The following is a 25,997-nucleotide window of genomic DNA, read 5'->3' as shown; positions in this document are numbered from 1 at the left end:
TCAAGTTAGGAAAAGGGGAAGCACAATGAGATCTAGATGTTCTTGTACATCAGTTAATGAAAGCAAGCATGCAGGTACAGCAGGCAGTGAAGAAAGCTAATGGCATGCTGGCTTTTATAACAAGAGGAATTGAGTATAGGAGTAAAGAGGTCCTTTTGCAGGGCCCTGGTGAGACCCCACCTGGAGTATTGTGTGCAGTTTTGGTCTCCAAATTTGAGGAAGGACTTTCTTGCTATTGAGGGAGTGCAGCGTAGGTTCACAAGGTTAATTCCCGGAATGGTGGGACTGTCATATGTTGAAAGATTGGAGCCACTGGGCTTGTATACGCTGGAATTTAGAAGGATGAGAGGGGATCTGATTGAAACATATAAGATTTTTAAGGGATTGGACACACTGGAGGCAGGAAGCATGTTCCTGCTGATGGGTGAGTCCAGAACTAGAGTCCACAGCTTAAGAATAAGGGGTAGGCCATTTAGAACAGAGATACGGAAAAACTTTTTCACCCAGAGAGTGGTGGATATGTGGAATGCTCTGCCTCAGACGGCAGTGGAGGCCAAGTCTCTGGATGCATTCAAGGGAGAGTTAGATAGAGCTCTTATAGATAGCAGGGTCAAGGGATATGGGGAGAGGGCAGGAACGGGGTACTGACTGTGTATGATCAGCCATGATCACAGTGAATGGCAGTGCTGGCTAGAAGGGCCGAATGGCCTACTCCTGCACCTATTGTCTATTGTCTTTCATCAGTAGTGATGTAAATTACCGTGTATTTAAATTTGGGAATTGAATGGAACATATGAAAAAGGATGAACATACACTGCTAAAGAAATGGTAGAACAAAAATTACATTTCCATTAAAGATTTTATTGTTATTACAGTTTCAGTCTGTGTTTCTCTCTTCTTTCATTATAAGCCATTTATATAATGAAGCAGCAATTTTTACCCCCTGCTCGCCCCAATCTTTTTCATCCAACTTGTTACTAACTTTATCCAAACTCACCCCAGTTCTTGTCGTTCCCACTGATCTACAATTAATCTACAGTTGCTGTTTCCATTCGAGAACACCTCAAAAAAATTTTAAAAATCACCTATGTTACCAAATACTTACAATGAACCTGCCTTTCCTATCTCCACAACCTTTCTGAGCATAAAATATCCCAAGATCTTTCCATTTCTCCTATTCCAGAACCAGTATCAGAATCAGAATCAGGTTTATTATCATTGACTTGTCTCATGAAATTTGTTGTTTTGCAGCAGTAGTACAGTGCAATACATGAAAAAATTACTATAAGTTATGGTAAGAAATATAGATAGATAAATAAATAAATAGTGCAAAAAGAGAGCTAAGTAGTGAGGTAGTTTTCATGGGTTCATGGACCATTCAGAAATCTGATGTTGGAAGGGAAGAAGAATTGTGTACAGTTCTGGTCACCAAATTATAGGAAAGATGTCAACAAAATAGAGAGAATACAGAGGAGATTTACTAGAATGTTACCTGGGTTTCAGCACCTAAGTTATAGAGAAAGGTTGAACAAGTTAGGTCTTTATTCTTTGGAGCGTAGAAGGTTGAGGGGGGACTTGATAGAGGTATTTAAAACTATGAGGGGGATAGATAGAGTTGACGTGGATAGGCTTTTTCCATTGAGAGTAGGGGAGATTCAAACAAGAGGACATGAGTTGAGAGTTAAGGGGCAAAAGTTTAGGGGTAACACGAGGAGGAACTTTACTCAAAGAATGGTAGCTGTGTGGATCGAGCTTTCAGTATAAGTGGTAGAGGCAGGTTCGATTTTGTCATTTAAAAAAAAATTGGATAGGTATATGGATAGGAAAGGAATGGAGGGTTATGGGTTGAGTGCAGGTAGGTGGGACTACGTGAGAGTAAGCATTCAGCACGGACTAGAAGGGCTGAGATGGCCTGTTTCCATGCTGTAATTGTTATATGGTTATAAGCTGTTACTAAAACCTTGAATGTGGGTCTTCAGGTTCCTGAACCTCCTTCTTGATTGTAGCGATGATACATGAACATTTCCTGGGTGGTGGAGGTCCTTAATGATGGATGCCTCCAGTGCTCAAGATGGAGATGACTGAGTTTTCAACCATCTGCAGTTTATTCCAATGACACATCCATGCCAGATGGATGTACACAGGTGTACACAGTACACCTGTAGAAATGTGCTCGAGTCTTTGGTGACATACCTTGAGCATCCCTAAGATCTTTTTCACTGTCAACAGTCTACAGACTCTGAACTTCTGGAATTTTCAAAACATAAGTTGTCTTTCTTCCATGTATTAATATTACCCAATGTTGCCCAATGTTAATTCTTCTCAGATTTATTGGGAAATTTTGGAACACATTATTAAGGAGGTGGCAACAGAACAGTTAGATATGCATAATGTGATCAGACAAAGTCAACACATTGTTTTGAAAAGGAAATTACATTTGACAAATTTTGTAAAGTGCTTTGAGAATTTCACCAGCAGGTTGGACAAAGGGGAAACAGTGGATGCATTGAATTGGATGCAAAAAAAGCATAAGGATTAGCCCTTTGTATATGTAAGGGCTGTGTTTCTGAGAGTAATATATTAGGATAGAGGGAAGATTGATTCACTGACCAAAAATACTAAGTCAGTATTAATTTTTGGGCATTTGCAGCAGCGACCATCGATCAAGATTCAATTCCCATCACTGTTTGCAAGGAGTTTGTACTTTCTCTCTGTGACCTCCAGCTGCCCTGGTTTCCTCCAACATTCCAAAACTGTATAGGTCAGAGTTAGTGAATTGTGGGCATGCTATATTGGCACTGGAAGCATGACGACACTTCTGGTCAGACTGTTTTGATCAATGACGTAAAACAGTACATTTCACTGCATGTTTCAATGCTACATATGACAAATAAGCTAATATTTAATATTTTCAGGTGCTCAAACCATAGCTAGTGGGATGTCACAGAAATCAGTGCTGGGACTTTAGCCATCAGATTGTTTTGATGTCACCCTATTCCTGCTTATGTAAGTTGCATAAAGAGTGATAACTTCATTAAAAAGGTTTACGGAGCAGTGTTGTTGGGTTTTCCTGAGTAATGTTGGACTGAAACTAGCGGCTCTAATGAGCATTACATATTGCTGTCTTGGCTTGCTCCTGCAAGTGCCACCAATAAACTCTATAGATGCAATCTTTGCAACTTTAACAGTGACAAAACACAATGCAAGCAACTCTCTTCCAGTCATTGGGGAGTGTTGCAATGGAATAAATGGTTGCTGCAATGATGTGGTTTCTTCTAGCAATAGTGAGCTCTAGATAGGCTGGTGATGAGCAGTATGCACAGGAGGCATGATTTTTGTGAAAAGGCCAAACAGACCCAAGAGGGTTCAGCCTGACACGAGACTGTGGGGAAGGGTTGCATAAGGACACGAGTGCCTGCACTTTGACCATGCTGAATTGTTGGTGCCCACTTTGCCAGCTTTGATTGGGTCCCAGTCAAGATGGCACCAAGTTGCAAAGTCTGTCGATGGCTCAGACTTAGCTGTTTTTTTTTCAGGTGTGTAGGGATGGGTATAGGGGCAGGGTGTGGGGTAGAGGTCAGGTTATGGTTCAGAACAGAGATGAACTGGGAGTTAGAGTTCAGAGGTAATAAATGAAGAGCCTAGGCAAAAGTTCAAGTCCAGGTTGAAGGACTCTGTGATCACATATCAGCGATCTTGGAAGTTGTGTCACAGGCACTAAGAAGACCAGTAATCCCAAGGTCGGAGACCTGGCCACACAGGCGGGAGACATCAAGGCAAGTGACTCACAGGTCATCAGGATTAGAGGTCCGTGCAGGCCCAGAACTCAAGGCCCAAAGGTCAAATTGTGATCAGCATCCTGGGGAGAAGTCCAAAGTTGGAGGTCTAATGTCTGTGAGTCTGAGAATAAGGGGACAGGAATCGGTGGCCTATCCTGGGTTTGGAGACCTGTCTGGGTGTGAGAGGGTGGGTGGGAAGATGGATGGGAAAGTGACTTGTTTTGTTGTTATTCTTTTGCAAAATATTGTGGGCATGTTATGATGGCATTGAAATTTATGGCGACACTTGCAAGGTGCCCCAAGTACCTCTTTGGGTGTTTGGTTGTTAATGCAAATGACGAATTTCACTGTATGTTTTGACATACATCTGATAAATAAATCTGAATCCAGGCATTGAATTACACTTTAAACATGTCTGTGTATGATGTTAAAATAAATTCATAAAGTTGGCCAAAATATGTCAAAAACAGCACCTTGGTAATTCATACCCTCAAATGTGCTGTAAAGTGGGCTTGCGAAGTTTCTAATAGGAGCAGACTCCACTGAATGCTGTTTCTGAATGCAGCTTAAAAATGGTCACTGTGAAGGAGCAAGGAACTGTAGGGAAGAGGGATCAAGCTCCCAACAGCCCCTTTCTCCCCTAGTGAAAGGGGTCTAGTATTCTTATCAGTGGGATAAATACCCTGAGGGTAAGGGAGAGGGAGGAAATTCACTGGGGCCACCAATGGAAGACCATACAAAGTGCTGAAGTCTCACCTGAAATTATCAGCTACCTACTTCTCTCCAACAGATGCTGCCTGACAAGCTGAGCTTCTCCAGAATTTTGCATGTTCCTCCAAATTCCAGCATCTGTTATCTCTTATGTCTCCATCACAGGAAGAGCTAGACAGAAAGTGACTCCAGGGGTGAGAGGTCCCACTTGTTCCAGCAGATGTAAGCTCAGCATCCTTGCAGGGTAGTCAACTACAAAAACAAATTGGAGCAAGGCATTTCAGGAAATGGATACAGGATTCTGTTTTTGTTCATGCATTATGATTCCAATGCTATATCTTAATAAATATCAGAGGACCTCAAGTTTATTGTCACTCAATCGTACACATGTATACAGCTAAATGAAGAAACGTTCCTCAGAGATCACGGTGCAAAATATAGTTCATACAGTACATAAAATGACATGAACATAATAATGGTGGTGGTGTTTGCCCATTGTACCTTGTGCCAGAGAGTTTTTAAAGTGGAAAAGCCATTGTACTGGGGCAGTTCCACTCTCTCGAACTCAGAAGTCTGGATCCAGTGGTACAAACAAACATCACAAACTGGAGTCTTCCTTGGTTGCTGTGGATGACCATGATGTCAACTGTGCCTGTCATGCCCTTCGTCCTCCATGGAGCATTGCAGTACCGCCTTCCTGGCTGTTGGATCTCACTTAGATCTCATCTGCCCAGTCTACCGAAGCTGACTTTGAACATAATAATACATTTTAATCTACTGAGCATAATATTAACAGAATGAAAAGTATTTTACAGATGTACAAATTGACATAAAGTGCATATATAAGATATAGGAGCAGAAGTAGGCCATTCAGCCCATCAAATCTTCTCCACCATTCAATCATGGCTGATCCAATTCTTCCAGTCATCCCCACTGCCCTGTCTTCTCCCCATAGCATATAGTTAAATGTACAGCAGCACAATGCCACTAACACTGTCATGAATAATGTGTACAGGGTCATAGCAGAGTGCTCAGAAGCCTTACAGCCTGGGGGAAGAGGCTGTTACCCAGCCTAACAGTCCTTGTTCTTATACTGTGGTGCCTTCTTCCTGATGGTAGGAGATTATGGGAGAGGACCTTGGCAATGCTGAGGGCTCTGCAAACTCAGCTGTCTTGGTGTATGAGTCTGGGATTAAAAGGCTTGTCATATGATTAGCATTTGATGGGTCTGAGCCTGTACTCACCGGAATTCAGAAGAATGAAGGGTGACCTCATTGAAACCTGTCGAATGTTGAAAGGCCTCGATAGAGTGGATGGGAAAGGATGTTTCCTATGGTGTGGGAATCTAAGACTGGAGGACATAACCTCAGAATAGATGGAGATGAGGAGCAGTTTCTTTAGCCATACAGTGATGAATCTGTGGAATTCATTGTCACAGACAGCTGTGGAGTCCAAGTCTTTGGGTATATTTAAGGCAGAGGTTGATAGATTCTTGATTAGTCAGGACATGAAGGGATATGGGGAGAAGGCAGGACACTGGGGCTAAGAGGGAAAATGATCAGTCATGATAAAATGGAAGAGCAGACTTGATTGGCCAAATGGTCTAATTCTGCTCCTATATCTTATGGTCTTATGCCTTGGATAGGGTGGAGTAAAGAGAGGTCCCAATGATTCTCTTAGTAGTCAATCGGCTGCAGGGTCTTGCAAGAGGAAGACAGAGCAGATGTATTTGTTGCAGGAGAGATGAAGCAAGAGGGTGGGGTCTTTAAATTTCTGAGGTATTGGGGCTGTTTCTGGGAGAGGTGGGACAATTCTGCAAGACCAGAACCAATATCTTTGAAGGGGAAGTTTGAAGCACTATAAGGAAGGAGCGAAATGATGTGGGCAGAAGAAGTTTAGAAGTTAGTAGATGAAATGAAGAGGCAACAGAAACAAAGCCAAATAGTGAATGGGATCAAAGTTAAAATTGCAAAGCTGAACATGTATATTAAATGGTAACAACATTCACAACAAGATTAATGATTTGGTCTTTTGTGTGTCCCAAGGTAAACAATTTCATGGCACAAATAGAAATGTAATCAATATGAGCTCATTATCATTGTGGAAACGTGGCTGCAGAATGGCCAGAGCTGGAGTTGGTTGTTCAAGGATATTTAATCTTCAGGAAAACAGAGCAAAAGAAGAAGGTCTACTGGTATTATATGAGAGGAGATCAGCAGTGTGGGGGGAAGCAATCTTGACTTGGTAGATTATGATGTAGAATAAGAATCATTTTGATTGAGCTGAGAATTGGCAAAGTGCAGAAAGCACTGGCAGGAGTTGTTACTGGGCTCCAAATAGTAGTTGAACTAGAGTCATAAAGCACCAGAACAGGCCTTCACACATGATGCTGACTGACACCCATTTTACATTAATTCTATCCTAAGTCATGTTATTTTTCCAACAGTCCCACCAACTTCTCCCAATATTCTACTCCTCATTCACACACCAGGGTTGATTTACTGCAAGCAATTAACCCACAAGAGGAGCACAACTTGTTGTAAGGTTTGAAGGCTTGTGTGCCTCAATGACCCGGAGAGATATGTTGACTGGTCAGGGCTTTGAACTTTGGCTCTTGGTAGGGTCACCCATGCCAAACAGGTAAAAGGGTGGAGGCTAGACTAAGACTGGTTCAGCAGTCCTCCAGGTTCAGGGGTTCAGCTCAGGGCTAACAACCCTGACTGGTCAGAAAATTGTTATGGAAACGGCAATGAAGAATCCTCTACATCTGTGTGCAATGGTATGGACAGACAGAGATGGAGGAAATACATTGTTGCACTAAACACCAGTGGTATAATGGGCAGTAATTTAATTAACCCACCATCTTGCGTGTCTTTAAAATGTGATGGGAAATCAAAGCACCCAGGGTTGTGAGCAAATCCATGCAGATAGCTCTGAAGGTTAGGATTGACACTGCAAGACATCAGCTCTACTATTTGTGCCACTGTGCCACCTTAAATATGTCTGGAAAATGAGAGATACGGGGATATCTGGACAAGCTGTGGTTTTCCCAAATGGTTACTGTGACCTTCTTTGACTTCCATCCAAAGCCCTCTCCTCTCTTCTCATGAGCTGAGTGACACTCATAATAAACAGTCCTGCCTGACCTGTTCAGGGATCACTGAGTTCAGGAGTCACTGGGGTGGCACAGTAGCAAAGCAGCCAGTGTAACACTTTACACGCTAGCTGAAGATTGGGGCTCAATTCCTGCCGCTGCCTGTAAGGAGATTGTATGTTTCCCCCTCCATGACTACATGGGTTTCAAAGATTCAAAGTACCCCTGAAATTTATCTTCCCCACAGACAGTCACAAAACAAAGAAGAACCATGGAACCAACCCATTCAAAGGAAAACATCAACCAACATCCCCCCCTCCAAAAATGCGCAAACTGCAACAAGGAAAAGAGTGAAAATAGTACAGTTCAGGTCAGTGTTCATTATCTGCTGGCCGCCCAGATTCACACATCACACATCATCTCTGAGGTACGCAAATGTTTCCAACGAGTGGACTGTCGCAAGGCTGCGGGACTGGACGGCATCCCAGGGTGAGTACTCAGGATGTGCGCAGCACAACTGGCAGGTGTGTTTACAGACATTTTTCATCTCTCCCCCAGTGTAAAGTGCCCTCCTGCTTCAAATTATCCAACATTGTCCCTGTACCAAAAAAGACCAAGGTAACATGCCTGAATGAGTGGCGTCCTGTCACACTCACCTCAATAATAAGCAAATGCTTTGAGAGGCTGGTCAAGGATTACATCTGCAGCATGCTACCACCCAAACTGGACCCCCTACAATTCGCCTACCGACACAACCGATCAACAGACAATGCTATAGCCTCTGCTCTGCATACCATCCTTACACATCTGAAGAAGAAGGATGCTTATGTGAGAATGCTGTTCTTGGATGACAGTTCAGCATTCAACACCATAGTTCTACCCAGACTTGACAAGAAGCTCAGAGACCTCAGCCTTGACCCTGCCTTCTGCAGCTGGATCCTGGTCTTCTGTCAGATCGCCAGCAGGTTGTAAGAGTGGGCTCCCTCACTCCCAACCCTCTAAGTCTCAATACAGGAGACCCTGTGATTCCTCCTTTACTCGCTGTATACTCATGACTGTATCGCCACCCACAGCTCCAATCTGCTAATTAAATTTGCCAATGACACTACATTGATTGGCCCAATCTCAAACAATAACGAGGTGGCCTACAGGGAAGAAGTCATCTCCTGACACAGTAGTTTCAAAAAAACAACCTCTCCCTTAATGTTGCAAAAACAAAGGAGCTGGTTGTGAATTAGAAGAGGAATGGAGATGGGATAACTCCTATTGACATCAATGGATCTGGGGTTGAGAGGGTGAACAGCTTCAAGTTCCTCGGCATTCACATCTCCAAGGACCTCACGTGGTCTGTACACACCAGCTGTGTGGTGAAAAAGGCACAACAGCGCCTCTTTCACCTCAGACGGTTGAGGAAGTTTGGTATGGGCCCCCAAATCCCAAGAACTTTCTACATGGGCACAATTGAGAGCATCCTGACTGGCTGCATCACTGCCTGGTACGGAAGCTGTATCTCCCTTAATCGCAGGACTCTGCGGAGAGTGGGGTGGACAGTCTGGCACATCTGTAGTTGTGAACTTCCCATGATTCAGGGTATTTACAAGGACAGGTGTGTAAAAAAGGGCCCGAAGGATCATTGGGGATCCAAGCCATCCCAACCACAATCTCTGCCTGCTGCTATCATCTGGGAAAACGGTACCGCAGCATAAAAGCCAGGACCAACAGGCTCCAGGACAGCTTCTTCCACCAGGCCATCAGACTGATGAACTGATGCTGACTTGAGTGTTCTCTATGTTACATTGACTGTTCTATTTATTATAAATTAAAATAAATTACTATGATTGCACATTGCACATTTAGATGGAGGCAAGAGGAGGATTTTTTACTCCTCGTGTAAGTGAACGATGTAAGAAATAAAGTCAATTCGATTCAAGTAGTAACAAAAAAGAGCAAGCAGAACTAGAACACATCATAAACCTGAGTAAGAACCCAAATCTACAATCTGCATCGGTTAAACCTAGCTCCGGCACCGTCTGCCACAGTACCAAGGGAGAAAGAGATCATTCGAACTCAAGAACCTTCCCTGGGAAAGTGAGAGGCCTCCATATGCAGACACCTTCTCCCCCAAGAGCCTGGTAAATGGCGCTGAACACTCGCTCACCTTCCACACCTGCCTCAATGATTTCAATCTTCCTTGGCGCTTTAATCGGTGAGAGATGGAGTCAATAATGGTCTTGGGCCTCAACTCCTGGCTTCATGGCCTCCATGCTGCACGTTTGCAACACTCTCAGAGACAGCAAGGTACCAGATTGCCCTATCGGCCTGAAATTAAACCTCCAGAATGTAGATTAGAGGTTCTAATAATAGTAGAACCATATCCAAAATAAAAAGAAAATGTGGAAGAAGTGAAAAGAATTGCTTCATGACCTGTCTTGAGGATGTTGCCTTTGGTAGCATTGTTTATTGGCACCATCTTCTTCTGGATTTCCTCCCAAATTCCAAAAACATACGGGTTAAGGTTAGTAAGTTGTGGTCACGCTACGTTGGCACCAGAGGCATGGCAATATTTGCGGGCTTCCCCTGCACATATTTAGACTGTGTTAGTTGTTGACGTGAATGATGGACTTCACTGTATGATTTGATGTACATGTGATAGATAAAGCTTATCTTTTCTTCACCAGCAATGGATCCAATAATTACATTCCGCACTGCTGTGCCACCTCATCATCAGCAGAGAATTAATCAGGAAGTCAGAGTTTTAATCATGAGGGAATTTACATAATTGCATGGACAATCAAATTAACAGTAATAAGGTTGAGGATTATTCATAAAAAGTATTCAAGATGGTTTTCCAGATCAACCAAGGAACCAACTAGAGGAAAAGCAATTGTGGATTAAGACAATGTTAATGGATAACTGTTATAAAAGGCCTGTGGAGAAGGGGGACTGTGTGATGATACAACTTTATGTTGTTTGGAAGTGATGTAAATCAGTCTCAACCCAGAGCTGCTGATGAGCAGAAGGAAACATACTGCAGGAGTGACACAGATGGAAGCATGTTGTCTTGGGGATGGATGGCCAACTCATAGTGATCAGGACAGAGCATTAGCGATTAGTGAATAGAGAAAGCTAGAATGGTGAGACAGTGTAACCGTGCCTATGTACAGCACAGAGACACACACTCACACACAATGCACTTCAAGACTGTGACATAAGCAGTCATGGCACATGCACAATGCATGGCTGCTGCCTGAGTTTTAGGGGAAGCTGACACCTCTGCTGTGCACAGTGGCTAGATCTCTCTGCAAGTGTTGGCACAGGGCTGGATGGATGGATCCCACATTCTACACAAGGGAGTGTGCAAGGTGGCTAGTTTACTTTGTGCTCCTGGATGTTACGCACAGATGGACCACACAATGCCCCAAACATTCCCATGAACATCCAACGCATAGAATCATAGACTGGTTTCGGCAAGGAAGGAGGGCATTCAGCTCATCTGGTCTGTACTGGCTCTGTATGTGAGATGTTCAGTTGTCCTTCTCCAAATGACCCTGCAGATTCTTTTCTTCTGGATACTTAATGGGCTCCCCATTGAACTCTGTAATTGAATCTGGCTTCACAACTGCACCCAACAGTGCATTCTAGCTTCAACCATTTGTCCCGTTGTGATTGGGGGACCACTTCATCGAGCACCTCTACACCAGCTGCCACAAGCTGGACTTCCTGGTGGCCAAATATTTTAATTCCGATTCCTATTCCCATTCCGACACGTTTATCCTCGGCCTCCCTTATCTTCTTATTTCCTTTATCTTCTCCATCTCAGCTCTTCAGGATATTGTAGATCTGTTACCTGACCCACAGGGTGGCCTATTCCAAGGAGAACAAACCCAGTTATCACATAAGTAGCCTCTGGAATCATAGAGTCACACAGCACAGAAATAGGCCCTTCAGCCCAACATGCCCATATTAACCATCACGTATCTTTCTGTTCTACTCCTGTTTCCCAACACTTAGTTGGCAGCCTTCTACACCTTGGCAATTCAAATGCTCATTCAGGTATTTCTTAAATGCTGCCCCCACCACCTTCTCAGGCGCTGTGTTCTAAGAAAAAATTGTCCTTGTATCTCCTCTGACTTCTCACTTCTCACCTTAAACCCGTGACCTTGCCCATTGGTCTATACACCTCTGCCATTGGGAATTTTTTTTTATATATAAAAATATAGGAGTAGAATTAGTCCATCTGGCCCATCAAGTCTGCTCAGCCTTTTCATCATGGCTGATCCATTTTCCTCTCAGCCCTAATCTCCTGCCGTCTCCCAGTAACCCTTCATGCTTTGACTATTTAAGAACCTATCAACCTCTGCCTCAAATATACCAAATGATCTGGCCTCCACAGCGCCTATGGCAATGAATTCCACAGATTCAGCAACACTTTCTGGCTGAAGAAATCTCTCATCATCTCCATTCTAAATGGATACCTCTCTATTCTGAGGCTGAGCTCTCTGGTCCTAGACCCCTCCTCCCACACATGAAAAGCCTTCACACCTTCCTTGGACAAAATGCTCCATTTGTGGGCAAATCAGACCTTTGTCTGCCCCATTATGGTCCTCACCAGCATCCTCTGGAGCAGAACTGATGTGCAAACACATTTTTCCGATAGTTGTTTCTACGTTTTGCTTTTGGCCTGACTGTAAATTCTTCAAATAAAAAGGAAAATGGTTGAAAAACTCAGCATCTCAGGCAGCATCTTTGGAAAGAGAAACTGTTTAAGATTTCAGGTTAAAGACCCTGGCAAAGAGAGAAAGGAGGTCTATAACAAAATGAAACAATGCAGCCATTCAGCCCCTCTGTCTGGTTCATGTGTTGCATGCCTCCTTGCAACTCGCCACCTTCTGTCCATCAAGTGCCAGAATCTGCCTGGTGTATGGAAGCTTCTTTATCATCTTCTTCATAATCTTCTTTATCCTCAGCTGTCTCTGCCAAAGGGCAAATGGAAGAGGTGCAAGTATTGGGTGGTGGGTTTGAGATACATCTCCACCAAAGGAGGCATAAGGCACCCCAACCCTCCAGTAGCCTGCAGGTCATCCTTGTGAAAGGTGTAGCATCAGTTTAGCTATCCCCACCACCACCACCACAGGGACATATGAGGCCATGGGGGGAGGAGGTGGTGGATGGTCGTATGAGCAGCTAGTGCATATCACAAGTCCTGGTTATGTGACCAATGACATCAGGCAGACAGTCTCTGAAGAGTATTGATAATGGCTGGGGTCACCCGTCTTGTAAAGACACTGGACAGAAGAAGACAATGCAGACTACTTCTGTTCATGGCCTTGAGACAATGATCGTTTATATCATATGACATGGAACATGATGATGATGACGACAGGTTATATAACCACAGAAAATGGAGAGAAGGTGACAGGGGGAAATTTCAAATGAATTGTCCTGGGTGAATATTTTTTTCTTGCACAGAGATCCTGGAAAGAGTTGGAAGGGGTGGTGGAAACAGTTACAACTGAAGTTTAAGAATTTGTTAGATAGGGAGTGGAAGGATATGGATCGCCCACAAGCAAAGGAGATGGCAGTTTAATTTGGCATCATGGTCAGCACAGATCTCTTGGGCTGAAGGGCCTTTTCTATGCTTCATGTTAGGAGAGATCTGATGGACAGGTGTAAACTACAAGTTTTAATGGGCAATTTAATTTTAGTGCAGAGAATCAGCTGGCTGTTGGGACCGTTTGACCTTGATCCCAATGTTTGCCAGCAGGGGTCACTGGTTAATGATGGTTGATTTGTTACGTTTCAATACAAGCACCTATCACCGACCATTTGCTGATAGTTACACCAGGCCTTTACCACTCTGACTGGTAACACAAGTAGACCAGCGGAAGGCTTCAACTAGTTGCTGGCAGGAGTTTCGGACAGATGAGCAGACTGGCACAGAACAGTTCACCCACAAAGCAATTAACAAATGACATCACGGTATCAACAAAGACCCAGTTGTGTTTGTCGGAGAGAGAAACGCAAACACCAGATACAATAAATATATCAAATGGAGAGCCGGGATATTTTAAAATGCTCCTCATTTCCATGTTCTCTGGTTAGCAGCTGTTGGAAACCTTTCAGATTTAAAACCTTTTTCTTTGCTGAAGTAATAATATATGAAATATTTATACTTCTCCGTAAATTTTAAGGGATTAATCTGCCATCGGGAAACAAATGTGTGTCAATGCAGATAAGGCACTGTCTGTTTGGAAGCCTTACATGGAACAGGTGTCTGTGGAAGTCCATTGGAGAGGGCCTTTGCTCCACTGACGCCCCTCCAAACAGGCGTCTGAAGCATCTGCTGTAAGAACTCCAATTCAGGCCAGAGCAAGCTCCGCAGCAGGGATTATATACAACCGTGCAAAGCAGAACGACATTAAAACGATGCAAGAACAAACTGGTGTTAAAAGCCATCTGCAGACATCCCTGCACTCACATACCATTGAGGTTTTTGACAATATAAAACACTGGTATAGAAGCTGCAATTGCGATAGCTAGCCTGAGCTAGGTTGGCTGAATTCAGTGAAACAACTGGGGCATTTCAAGCCTCCAGGGTCAGGAGGTTAAATATTAACCACAGAACCTTGCCGTTAATTGTTATCAAATGATATTTGTATATTAGTATTCATGGAATCTTTATAACCTCCTCTGACCTGACAAGAATTCTGCTTTCCTCTGAACCTGCCCCCTCCTCTTCTTTCATCTCCAACCTCTGTCTTTTTTCTCTCCTTTACAACATACATTCTGTGGTCACTTTATTAGGTACACCTGTATATTTGCTTGTTAATGTAAAAATCTAATCAGTCAATCATGTGGCAGCAGCTCAATGCATAAAAGCATGCAGACATGGTCAAGAGGTTCATTTGTTGTTCAGAATGGGGAAGAAATGTGAATCAAGTGATTTTGACAGTGGAAGGCTTGCTGGTAAGAGAATGGGTACTTAGGGTATCTCAGAAACTGCTAATCTCCTGAGATTTTCGTGCAAGACTATCTCCAGAGTTTACAGTGAATGATGTGGAAAACAAAAAACATCCAGTGAGCGGTAGTCCTATGGGCTAAAACACCTTGTTAATGAAAGAAGTCAGAGGAGAATGGGCAGGCTGGTTCAAGCTGATGGGGGCGACAATGACTCAAATAATCATGCATTAGAACAGTGGTGTGCTGAAGAGCATCTCTGAGTGGACTAAATGTCAAACCTTGAAGTTGACGAGCTATGGTAATAGAAGATGATGAACATATGCTCGGTGGCCATTTTATTAAGTACAGGAGATACCTAATAAAGTGATTACTGAGTGTAATTATTTAAAGACCTTATTGGCAAACATTTCAAGAACTAAGAGGCACAGGCTTAAAGTGATACAAAGGGAGCAGGAGGAAAGGCTTTTTAGACATTGAGAATGATGGTGATGAGGGGCTCACTGCCTGTGAAGGTGGCAGGAACAGAATTCACTCTTGCAGATCTGACAAGGAGAAATAATTTATGGGATTGTGGAAGGAATAGGGGAATGAGAATTGATAGTGGTTATTCTGTGGAGAACCAACCTGACCCGAGGTTTGGTCGATTTAAGTACCGGGCCAGATTGAAGTTGTCGGGGTGTTGGTGTTGAAGGTGGGAGATGGACCGGTTCAGCTCGCTGTTCCGCGGGGCTTGCTTGACTCCGTACTGAGGCTGTGGCCTGCAACTTGTGGTCTTCTGAATCAGCTGCAGTGAAGCCTGGCGTTGTGAACTTTGGTTCTGAATGCTGTTTGCTTGCCTTTATTGTTTGCACAATTCTTTCTCTCTCTCTCTGCACACCGGGTGTTTGACAGTCTTCTTTTGTTTTTAGTGGGTTCTGTTAGGGTTCTTTGTTTCATGGCTGCCTCTAAGGAGATGAATTTCAAGGTTGTGTAATATATACATTCTTTGAGAATAAACTGTACTTTGAATTTTATACTAAATGAGCCAATTGGCCTTTATCCATGTGGTGAACTACATATACCTGTCTGGACATGCCCCCCCCCTCTGCTGACTGCTCCTGTGGCTCCTCCCACAGACCCCGGTATAAAGGCGATTGGGGACACCGCCCCGGCCTCAGTCTCCAGGATGCAGTGTGGTGGTCAATTGCTGCTTGTTCTTTCTTCCAGCCAGTAAAAGCCTATATCTCGCCTCACATCTCCAAGATTTTTTGATGGTGCATCAATCCATGCTATAGAAATTCCACTGATCCAAAGCTAACCCTTAGACTCATAGAGTTATACAGCACAAACATGGTCCCTTCACCCCAACTTGTCCACGTTGCCTACTGAGCTTGTCCCATTTCCTTTTAAACCTTTCCTATCTGAGTAGCTGTCCAAATATCTTTTAAGCATTAACTATATTACTTTGTCTGGTAGCTCATTCATATGCCACCATCCTCTGTTTCGCTCTCACCTTAAACCTATGCCTTCTGGTTTTGGACTCCCTTACCCCAGGAAAAACACTGTGACCATTCATTTTACCCATGCCCCTCATGATTTTATAGACCTCTGTAAGTCAAAACCTCCCCCCCCCACCACTCCTCGCAGACTATCCAGTCTCTCCTTATAACTCAAGCCATCCAGTCCTGGCTACATTCTTAGGAATTCGCTAGAGTCTTTGGTACATCATCAAAGACTTGCAAATCTCTATGGACTTTCCATGGAGAGCATTCTCACTGCTTGCAACATGTCTGGTACGAAAGCTCCAATGCAGAAGATCAGAAAAAGCTGCAGAGGCTTATAGACTCAGCCAGCTCCATCATGGGCACTAACCTCACCACTGAGGAAACTTTCAAAAGGCAATGGCTCAAAAAGTTCCCTCACCATCCAGGACATGCCACCTTCTCATTACTACCATCAGGGAGGAGGTACAGGAGCCTGAAGACACAGACTCAGCATCTTAAGCACAGCTTCTTTCCTTCCACCATCAGATTTCTGAGCAGTCTATGAACTCATGAACACGAGCTCACTATTCTGCTCTCTTTTTGCATTACTTATTTATTTTCTTATTTTCCTTTTGTAATTTATAACAATAATAATAACTTTATTGATCATGTAGTTCTAAGTGCTCTATACTAGGATGAAAGTACAAATATGAAAAAAAGAAAATAAAAGGCAAAAGGCTTTAGTTAAAAGCAAGGTTAACACATAGGTTTTGAGCTGGCATTTGAAAGTGTCGACTGAATCTGCATCCCTTATAGTTTTAGGGATTGAATTCCACAGTTTAGGAGTGTAGTTCAAAAATGCTGACCTGCCATTATTGATACTCTTAAGAGATTGTCTGCCTGGCGTCAGTGGTCGCATAATCAGGACTTATGATACACACCAGCTGCTCCAATGGCTTCATGTGACCCTGAATGAGGGAGTGGGGGGACTAAGCAGGTGCTACACCTTGCCCGAGGGTGATCTGCAGGCTAGTGGAGGGAAGGAGCGCCTTACACCTCCTTTGGTAAAGACGTATGTCCACCCCGCTACTGTGGGAGGGGAGAAAGAGAGAATGATTAGGGTGGAAGTAGTCCTCAATTATGGTCTGCTTTCCAAAAGCAGTGAGGAATGTAGGCAGATTTCTATCTGATTATCCTCCTGTGAAATGTTTTCAGACATTTTACTCAGTTAACTAACTTATTTATTGCCCATTACACCGCTGGCATTTAGGGCAGCAATGAAGGTCCTCCATCTCTAATAGCACTCAGGACTTCCTTCATTGTGTCAGTAGCTCAGTTTTCACTTCCATCAGTCATGCAAGTTCCAGGATGGAGAATCAGGAAATTGCATTCAGACGTAGAAGGATTCTTCTTTGCTGTTTCTATAGCAATTTTGTTTTACCAATCAAGGTTGTTAGTCCTGAGCTGAATCTACAAACCTGGAGGACCAGTGGACCACTCATAGTCTGGCCTTAACTCTTTGACCTGTTTGGCATGGGTGACCCTACCAATAGCCAAAGCATAAAGCCCTGACTCCAGCCAACATAGCTCCCTGAGTCTTTGAGGCATGCAAGCAGCCAAACCCAACGACAAGATTGTGGTCCTCTTGGAGGTTACTCTGTTAAGGGTGCCACAGAAATGTAAGTCATTGTTGTGTAGATATCAAAGCTCTCCTCAGTCCTACCTACACTCTAACAGGAGTCATCAAAATGCAACTCAGTGAGGTGTACCACCTAACACAGTAACATGAAGATTGGTGGTATCCCTGGCTGAGTCTCTATCCGATGGAGGATTATTGGCTTAACATGAGCACTAGTCCGGGGATGTGGAACAGTTGTTGGGAGCAGAACTCCATCTGGGGAGTTGCTTGAGGAATCAGATTGCATTATTTGATAATGAGACAGCAGCTTAATGCTACAGATATAATCAGATGTAATGACAGAGTACAGAGCCTGAGGCCCAGTTAATAATGCACACACTCAACACAACCTCCTTGATGACACCAACTTGCCCTCTCTCAGGTACCCGTCCCAAGTCTCTAGAGTGTGCTCCAACAGGAAACATGTTTTGCTAAACAGAAGATAGCAGCTTGGAAATGTAAACAATAGGGAACTGAACTTGCTGGAGTTTAGAAGAATGAGGGGGATCTCATTGAAATCTACCGAAAATTGAAAGGCCTATATGGAGTGTACCCGGAGAGGATGTTTCAAATAGTAGGGGAGTCTAGATCCAGAGGGCGCAGCCTCAGAATAGAAGGGCACCCTTTTAGAACAGAGATTAGGAGAATTTTTTTCAGTTAGAGTGGTGAATCTGTGGAGGCCAACCCATTAGGTATATTTAAAGCAAAGGTTGATAGGTTCTTGAATAGTAAGGACATCAAAGGTTACAGGGAGAAGGCAGAAGAATAGGGGTTGAGAGGAATAATAATCAGCTATGATTGATTGTTGGAGCAGACTCGAAGGGGCTGAATGTCCCAGTTCTCCTTTGTTCCTGTTCTGATGATGGGACAGTGGATGGTAGGGAGAGCATGGTAGTTTAACTGTTAGTGCAACCCTTTATAGCGTCAGCTGTCTGTTAGCAGTTTGTACATTCTCTTCTTGAGTGCTTCAGGTTACTCTCACACTCCAAAGATGTAGGGGTTAGAGCTGGTAAGTTGTGAACTATGTTAGCACTGGAAGTGTGGTGACCTTTGCAACCCCTAGCGCATCATCAGACATGTTGATCATTGAAACAAACAACGCATTTCATACTATGTCTTGATATTTCCGTGTACATACAACAAATAAAGGTAATCTTTAATCTTTCATCTTTGACATCTAATAACTCAGTACCATTCTCCAACTGTATTCCAGGCCACAGCTCTTCCTCTCTGCCAGTACTCCTTAATTTCTTGATCTTTTATAAACCTATTTACTTTCAACACTTACAATGATCTGGCCTCCACAACCCTCTGGAGAAAAAAGTCTCTGTTTTAAATAACTTGCCCCTTTTTCCTGAATTATTCCTGGTTCGAAACTCTATCACTAGTGAAAAAATTATATTTTAGTATCCAGCCATATCCCTTTAGGATCTTATATACTATGATAAGGTCAGTCCTTTATTATTTTGAACACAGACCCATCCAATTTAGCCTCTGTTAATAGGATAATCCTTGCTTCCCAGGAAGAATCTCTTTTGGACTGTCTCCAGTACTGCTATACCCTGTCTAAGGAGACCGAAACTTTGCACAGTTCTGCTGGTGCGGCCTCACCAATGCCTGCACAATCAAAGCAATGATTTCTATACTCCAACCCCTTACTAGTAAATTGTAATTGCCTTCTTAATTACTTGCTGAACCTGTCTGTTAACTTTTTATGACTCATGCACTAGAACGCCTTGATCCCTCCGAACCTTACTCCTTTGCAATCTCTCTTCATTAGAAAATAAATTAAAATTAGGCAATATACCAAGATCATTTCATCACATCAGTGTACTTACAGAGTACAAGGAAAAGCAAAACCAGAATGTAGAATAGAGAGAAAGTGCAGGCAGACAATAAGGCCATAGTGAGGTAGATTGCCAAATCAAGAGTCCTTATTGTACAAGAGGATTGTTCAGCAGATTGTTCAACAGTGGAGATAGCTGTTCTGGAATCTGCAGGCTTTCAAATCAGCTGCCTTATGATAGAAGGGTGGAGAGGAGAGAATGCTTTGGTTATGCCCCTGTGATTTGCTGAGCTGTGTCCACAACTCTGCAGATTCTTGTGGTTTCAGGCAAAGCTGTTTTCATACCAAGTCATGATGTATCTGTTAGGAGTCTTTCTATGGCATATCTAGAAAATTTGTTGAGGGCAAAGCGAATGTGCCAATTTGCTGTAGCCTCCTGAGGAAGGAGAGATGCTGGTGCACTTCCTCGTCTATGGCGTCTCTGAGGTCGGATCTAAACAGGCTATTGTTGATATCCCGCCTTTTGATTCCTTTTACCAAAGTGATGGCCTCACACTTCCCAATATTCAAAGTAGATTTATTATCAAAGAATGTATAAATTATACAAGCTTGAGATTTGTTTGCTTCCAGGTAGCTACCAAGTAAGAAATCCAAAAGAACCCAATTAAAGAAAAAATAAAAAGACCAACACCCAATGAGTAAGATAAAGGGAAAAAACACAAATCATGCAAACAATTGAAGTGAACAACAACATTCTGAACCAAATTGAGTCCTCAGATCCGAATCCTGGAACAGCCCGAAGTAGGCTCAAAGCCTTGCTTATTTGTTTATCATATTCATGGGCATGGCCAGGTTTTATTGCCAACTCCTTCAATCTATCGGCGACCCTGCTATAGTGTCAAAACATTCTCATTGAACGAGTCCTTCTCCCTATTTTCCTGTCATCAGAAAACTTGGATAATTTTGTTCTGCCTACCCTTCCAGGTCATGTCCCATACTTTAACTTTGAAGGGCTTCCCAAGACCAATGTCCTCAGCTTAATGTCCGAACTTCCCAGAGTTCTCCAGGTTTAACCAAGGCTTTGTTACGGCTTTATTTATACTCCACTACTGTGTGTGTGTGTGTGTGTGTGTGTGTGTGTGAATCTATGTGTGTTGGAGTTTTAGTGTGTGTGAGAGAGACAGTGATCTGAGAGTGAGTATGAGAGAGTATGATGTGTGTGCCTATGTGAGAGTATGTGTGAAACCACATACCGCTAATTTCTTCCACAAAAACCACACTGTGCACGTGTGCATGGGTTCTTAACTCTGCTACATACTTGCACGTTCTGCTATAACTGCTCTATAATCTGATGAGTGCCGGACGTGATAGGTGCAGGTTAGTGAAACATGCTGTTTCATCAAAGGTCAAACCAGACTCTACTTTGGTTTCATCCCTCCATCAGCCCAGACTCTCCCTCTGGTCCACCCATCCATCAGCCAGACTCTTCCTCAGTTCCACTCCTCAATTTCTCTCCTCCATCAGCCCAGACTCTCCCTCACCACACTTCTGGCACCAACACAGCATTACCACAACTTGCTAAACTCAATCTATAGATCTTTGGAATATAGGAGGAAACCAAAGCCTGTGGCCTCGAGTAAAACTTGCACACTCCTTGCAGAGGGCAACGGGAATTGAATCCAGGTCTATGGCACTGAAAAGTGTTACACTATGCTACCATGCCACTTGTGATAGAGAATTCTTTAAGAACATTATCAAAACCTCCTTTCAAAATGTAATATTCAATATTCTCAACAATTGATGAGAGTTTTCACTGTGACCACTCAAATCCTTTATATTTCTCTTATACTGTATATCTCAGGAAGAAGTCAAGTGGCTTCTAACCAGATTTCTAATTTTATTTCTAATTTTCGCAAGATGCTTTAACTCTCAGTCCAATATCCCGCTTCTGAATCTCAGGTTATTTGGGAAGAGTCAATAAGCGAGTTAATTGAATGATTTTACTCTGCGAACTGGGGTATTTGGGGAGTCCAGGGAGGGGTAGCACCTCTAGGGAAGGGGCTTGTCTTGTTTATTCTGGGACAACTCACTCCCCTTTGGTCTCCACCAGACACCTAGCTCTCACCTGTGGCTCCAAGTAGTAGTTTTCGTGTGACAGCGGCCACACCCTGGTACACCGCAGGAATAGGCGGGCTAAACCAGGTGAAGGTAGCTGATGGCCACCCTCGCCCTCATAGAGTTTGCACCCTATGTCACCTGGTGAGATAGGGATATGCCTTTCTTAGCATGTGAAGTCAGCTCTGGCAGAATGGACAGGAGATCTACAGTGAGATCCAAAGGCCAAGAGGACAGTACTGCAACACACTGTGGAGAGCGAAGAGCGTGACAAGGGCACAGGAGACCAAGGAAGATTCCATTTTGTGACACTTGTTTGCACCACTGCACACAGACTTCTGGGATCGAGAGACAATGGCTTTCCCACTTTAAAACCTCTCCCACATGGGTTTCCTGTCATCGCCAGACACGATAGACAACCTGAATCATAATACTAAGTTCACATCCTCTGCACAAGTTTAAGCTTAATAATTTTTGGAGTTTCCTACACTTGTAAAGTAGCAGCAGTTCTGCTACAGAGTTTGGCTTTTCTCTATAGTTTGGCAAAGACTTTGAAACTGACGGCCATATTCTTAAATAAGTTCCCTTGCAAAACATTCGCACCAATCCCAGTTTTACCGCTTGAGACTGTATGAGATGGAGAATGGCTGTGTGCTTCAGACTACTTTGCGTAATGTAGCATTAAAAGTGTCCATAAAACCCTTACACATAGGAGCAGAATTAGTCCATTCAGCCCATCAAGTGCACTCTGCCATCTGATCATGGCTGATTTGTTGCTCCATTCTCCCTCCTTGTTCTTTGACATAACCTTTGATGCCCTTACTAATCAAGAACTGATCAACCTCCACTCTAAATACACTTGCTGAGTGGTCTCACTCTGAAATTGAGGACAGCAATCTGAGACTAATTCTTCTGGTTCGCTGTGAAGGGGGAAAATCTCAATTCCTCCTAAAGTCTTTGCTGTCGTAGTACAGGACCTAGCAGATAAGGTGCAGAGAATGAACTTTTCCTGTTTGAAAAGTCGACGGACAGGGTTCGCGGTTTCAGAATAGGGAGCAGGTCAATCAAGAGAAATTTATTCACAGGGAACAGTAAAATCCTTGGAGCAAAGAACAAGCTGATTTTGTGTCTCCAATAAATCTTCGGAATTTTCTGCCCTGGAGGGTTGCGCTGATGAGTCACTGAGTTCATTCAAAGCACAGTCACTGAAATTATTTGAAACAGAACGATGCAAATGGAGAAGGACAGGGAACCAAGAGACTGCAGATGACGGACGCTAGAGCAACACACAAACTGCAGGAGGAACTTAACGTGTCAGGCAGTGTCTATGAAGGACAGTGGACAGACAGTCAACTTTTCAGGTTGAGGTTCTTCATCTGGACTGAAAGAGAGGAAACAGTCAGCATAAAAAGGCAGAGCAAGAGCTGGCAGGTGGGAAGGAGGGGCGGATGTGGGAGGGGAGAGTTGAGAGAAGCTGGGAGACAATAGATGTGGGTGACAAAGATGATGAAATCTGATAGTCGAGGAAAGTAGAGCGTGGAATAAAGGGAGTGGGGAGGGAAAGGCAGAGGAGTCGGGAAGGCTGATTAGGAAACTAAGATCCCGAATTGGTGATTCATAAGGATTTGGGCTGAAACTTTGACTTTTATTCCCCTCCATGCGTTTTGTATGTGTTGCTCAAGATTCTGAGTATTTGCAGAATCTCTCGTGTTTATCATAAGCCAGGACCTGGCAGAGGTAGACAAAGAGTAGCTACAGCCTACATGAGACAGGTGGGAGACATTCAAAAGCAAAACTATGGGATCTCAAGACCATAGGTTCCCATAAGGATGAAATGTACAAAGTTCAAGGAACCCTACATATCAGGGGAGATCCAGGGTTCTGTCTATGACTGGAAGCTGTGAGCAACGATGTATGACAGGGGTTGGGGGTTTGGTACTGGGACTTCTATCGTCTGTTATATAAGTAGCTGGGTGGTGGGTGGAGACAAGTCTTTATCAAAGGAGGTGTAAGGCACTTCTTCCTTCCATTAGCCTGCAGGTCACCCTTGTGCAAGGTATAGCACCTGCTCACCTGCTTAGCACCTCCCCCCACCCCCGGATCAGTTGTCACGTGAAGCCATGAGAACAGGTGGTGGATGGTCGTATGAGCATCTGGTGCATATCATGAGTCCTGGTTATGTGACCACCAACGCCAGGCAGACAATCTCTAAGAGTATTGATAATGGCTGGGGTCACCCGTCTTGTAAAGACACTGCCCAGAAGAAAGTCATTTTCTGTAGAAAAGTTTGCCAAGAACAATCATGGTCATGGGACCATGATCGCCCACATCATACGGCACAGCACAAAATGATGACTACATTACGGGGCAAATGCCACATACTCTACTATACTATTCCATGTCCTATGTCCAGGTGTCACTTTGAATCATATCCAAAGTTCCCAATGAGATCCTCTCCCTCCACACTGACTCTGGGTTATTTGCCTGCAAGAGTCGTCAAAATGACATGCATCTGGTGAGTTTCTTTGCAGATCTGGCCTGGCCTTTACCTTCCCTCCCTCAACACAACTCCGGATATCCTTCAGCTATCCTTCAGTTATGAAATTTGGCACCAGAAAGTGAGAGGTGTTTCACCCTTGAAGGGTTGTAGAAGGCAACATTTTTATTGCATGCTTCTTCTCAGTAACTTGTGATGACAAAAAAGCACTTTTCAGCCAAGAAAGCATTTATGAGACTTCTGCTGTAGTGTAGCAGACACACAGTTTGGGAGTGTTTGATAGAACAGGAGACTTACTTATATTATCCTTAATTGTTTGGATGGAGGTTCGGAGTTATTGGCACTACTGTATATGTACTTAACATTATTCAATGGCCCATGTTGGTTAGTGTTTTTTTTTCTCTTTTTTTCTCTGTTTTTTTTTTCTTTTTATTTCTTTGTTCACCAATGTTATGAGTTTGGGAGGTTATATATTTTATTATTATATGAATGTCTATTTAAACTATTAATTATGTACTCTCAAACACTTTGTATTCATGTTTCATTTATGTTTGTTTAAAATTAATAAAAAGATTTAAAAAGAAAAAAAAAGATAGAACAGGAGAGTGTAAACAGATATTACTCTCTGTCTAACCCAGACTGTAACTGCCCTGGGAGTGTGTAATAGGGCAGTGTAAACACAGCTCTGCTCTCTGCACCAAACCTGGATGTGTTCGGTATAGAGTCATAAAAATATACTATGTGGAAACAGGCCCTCCAGACCAACTTATCAATGCTGACCATTGTTCAAAGTTCAAAGTAAATTTTATTATCAAAGTATGTATATGTCACCATATACAATCCTGAGATTCATTTTCCTGTGGGCACACTCAGCGAATCTATAAAATAGTAACTGTAACAGGATCAAAGACAGATCAACTAGAGTGCAGAAGGCAAAGTACTGTGCAAACGCAAATAGAAATAAATAACAATAAATAATGAGAGCATAAGATAACAAGAAAGTTTTCTTAAAGTGATATCATTGGTTGTGGGAACATCTCAATGGATGGGCAAGTGAGGGTAGTTCTCCCTTTTGTTATTGTTAAAGAGTCTGATGATTGAGGGGTAGTAACTGTTCTTGAACCTGGTGGTCTGAGTCATGAGGCTCCTGTACCTTCTACCTGATGGTAGCACCAAAGGGAAAGCATGTCCATCAATTTATCCACATATTCATTCTGCTGAACACTGTAGGCAAGCCACATTTGCATGAAATGTGTGGCTACACTTGCAGGCCACCCCCAGAACATCTTTGGGTCTGTTGATTATTAACACAAACTACACATTTCATTGTATGTTTCAGTGTACATGTGATAAATAAATCTGACCCTGAATCTGATCTGTATTGGAATCGTCGACTGCCTTTCAAATGTATTGCAACAGCTTCAGCTGCTTCCTCTGGCAGCTCTTTCTATAGATGCACCATCCTCTGTGTGAAGAAATTGTCCTTAAAATCTTTGAACAGTTTTGCTGTTTCTATCAGTTGTGGAAAGGCAAAGCACAGAAACAGGCTAACTTTTACTTTGAATTCACGGTACCTTGTGAGAAAGTACATGCTAAGTTGGAAGGACTCCATTCTCCACCACTGACATCTATTTGCACTGAGCATCATAAATCCTCTCTTAATGCTTGCTTTACTAACTTCACCATTCTCCACATTAAAAAGGCAAGTAACCATCTGACGTAAAAACCCAAAGAATTACTCTGATTTTTATTCTCAATATCGAAACTCCCCAAAGTTTCAAATTATTGCACAGAAAGATGGAGGGAAGATAGAAAAATGGAGGGCTATATCAGAGGGCGTGTTAGATTAAATGTAGAGTAGGTTAAAGAGCCAGCACAACATGGTGGGCCAAAGGGCCTGTCCTGTGCTGTAAT

At 43.1% G+C, this 25,997-nt stretch overlaps 1 protein-coding gene across 3 annotated transcripts in view; it reads right to left on the bottom strand.

The window, feature by feature from the left end:
• Positions 1–25,997, bottom strand: part of LOC132389501 (uncharacterized) — a 58,156-nt gene that overhangs the window by 7,269 nt on the left and 24,890 nt on the right. For all 3 annotated transcript variants that reach the window (XM_059963234.1, XM_059962318.1, XM_059962907.1), the window contains one exon: positions 4,536–4,742. The gene's annotated coding sequence lies outside the window, so the exon portion shown is untranslated. The remainder of the gene's footprint in view (positions 1–4,535; positions 4,743–25,997) is intronic.

Source organism: Hypanus sabinus, chromosome 1 (genome assembly GCF_030144855.1).
Source record: "Hypanus sabinus isolate sHypSab1 chromosome 1, sHypSab1.hap1, whole genome shotgun sequence".
Lineage (NCBI taxonomy): Eukaryota > Metazoa > Chordata > Chondrichthyes > Myliobatiformes > Dasyatidae > Hypanus > Hypanus sabinus.
Note: the sequence above shows the minus strand (reverse complement) of the source record. Positions and strands in the feature narration are given on the sequence as shown.